Source organism: Amia ocellicauda, chromosome 13 (assembly GCF_036373705.1).
Source record: "Amia ocellicauda isolate fAmiCal2 chromosome 13, fAmiCal2.hap1, whole genome shotgun sequence".
NCBI lineage: Eukaryota > Metazoa > Chordata > Actinopteri > Amiiformes > Amiidae > Amia > Amia ocellicauda.
In genome coordinates, this window is record NC_089862.1 from 9,269,048 (window position 1) to 9,271,126 (window position 2,079).

A 2,079-nucleotide genomic window follows, 5' to 3' on the forward strand; every position below is an offset into this window, starting at 1 on the left:
ACAACATAAACCCTAAGCAAAATGGGAGCCTGATCTAGCTAAGCATGGTCTGTGTGGTCGGCTGGCTTATAGCTGTAATAGGTATCGGAGTGAAAACCCACAGGTGAGCAGGTGTCCAGGACCATCACAATCAGTTTTTTGGAATTGAATAATGCAAAACAAATACCAGACAGCTCTGGAGAGGGCCGAAACTGAAAATGTTCAGTGAGGCTCTTCAGCTGCTCTTCTCCATCACTAGATGTCAGTGGCCCAGACACTAATGGCCCAAATGAAAGATCTTCACTGGAGCTCTACAGTAAGACGCACTGGGAGAAACAGACACCTTGGCTCACACAGATCGTGGGTGAGTGCTGGCGAGAGCACTGCTGACATCTTAGCAATAATGCTTCTTGATATGCGGTTCACAAGACAGGCATCTGCTGGTCCATTCAATACTGAGCTCCCACAAATTACAATTAAATAGCAAAATGAATCTGATCCATGTAGTATCTTCGCAAACCCTCAACCACTGCCTCCCTCCCTCCTTAACCTCACTCTCCCCCATAGCACCCTCCTTCTCTCACCCTCATAAGGCAGTGGCACATATTCGCGTATGTGACACAAAAGCTGGGTTCGGAGATGGCCTTCTCAAAGATTAGATCAATGACACCCTTGAGTTGCTCCTCCGTGTCGATGGTCAGCTCGGTCACTTTGCGCATCAACTGCTGGAACATCTGTGGGGTCAGCTTGTTCAGGATACTGCGCACCTTGTGTAACAGCTCCTATCGAAGGGGAAAGGGGGGAGGAGGGAATGTAGGAAAAAGGGTTTCAAACATGATGGCAATAAAAAGAGATCATCACTGGGGCGCCAAGATTACCCACAATCCCCTTTAAGACTAGCAACTTATATATCCCACCCCACAAACTAGAACCATGTGCTCTGCTCCTACATACCTGTGTATTGAATGCCTGACTGTCATCAGCCACCTTGTTTGCCTTTCTCAGCCCAGGTTTCCAAGCCTTCTGGGCCTTGTTGAGCTGCAATTCATGTGTGAATGACACACTTGTAATGATCTTGTGAGGCTCCATCCTCTGGCCCTGGTGAGACTACTGGGGACCCATTCCTGAGGGCTGGGGGGACAAAGAGTCAATCAGCTGGTCAGGGCAGGGTGGCACGTGTCTGCTGCTGCGAGGGCCGAAGGGTAAATAGATTCTCTTCCACGCAATCTCTGAATTGCCTACTTGAGCTGTATTCAAATGTACACTTTACATTAGCTGTTGGATATTTAAAAGGAAACTCTCAAAGGGAAATTGGATTTGAACTGCAGCCCTGGATGTGTGGAGCCGTGCAAATTCATTACAGCGCTGCAAATGTCACACCTGCAATTTAGACAGATTTAATGTGTCTGCACACACACTGGTCAACATCCACATGGGTTACCAGTACCCTCTGTTCAGAATGACAGGAATGCAAGTGAGCTGCAATAACTCAAATGGCCTGACTGCCATCCAGACTTACTGGGCCACTCATGTGGAGTTTCTGCATGCTGGCACAGGTTAACTCTAAGCTCAGCACTGACTCCTGCTTCTCCTCAGTCTCCTCAGCAAGCTGGGCCTGGTCTGGCTCACAGTGTCCCTCCTTCACCTGCACCTGAGAGAGGATGCGAGAGCAGGAAATTAACAGATTAACTGGACTGCAGTTTGGTGCCATTAATTGACAATTCCGAAGAGAGAAAAGGTGCTGGAGTGAGCCGAGACCACATGCAGTTTGCTCATTAATCGAGGCTTTTATACTATATTTAAAACACAACAGAAATGTAGATGTTAGGACTTTCGAGGCAAGTAAAGAATATGATGCCTAACAAAAGTGTGCTGATTACCATGAAGAGTTTAAAAGGGCTACATAATACTTTCAATCTGTACTCCAGGGCACTTTATGCGACACCCACGTGACAGCACGCAACCCTGACCAGAAGCTTTGCTGTTTTGACAGACATGTGGTAAAACTCAGTTGAATAAATGTTACCATTGAAGAGCTGTTCCACGACCCATCGAACAAGCGACCCATCGCTGCACTGATGAATATGTGCCAAGTGCACG

At 47.4% G+C, this 2,079-nt stretch overlaps 1 non-coding gene across 1 annotated transcript; it reads right to left on the bottom strand.

Annotated features, from left to right (window-relative positions):
- Positions 1 to 210: 210 nt before the first annotated feature.
- LOC136767030 (small nucleolar RNA SNORD66) lies at positions 211 to 288 on the bottom strand. The gene has a single exon (XR_010821809.1). It is a non-coding gene; the product is annotated as a small nucleolar RNA SNORD66 (small nucleolar RNA).
- Positions 289 to 2,079: the final 1,791 nt, after the last annotated feature.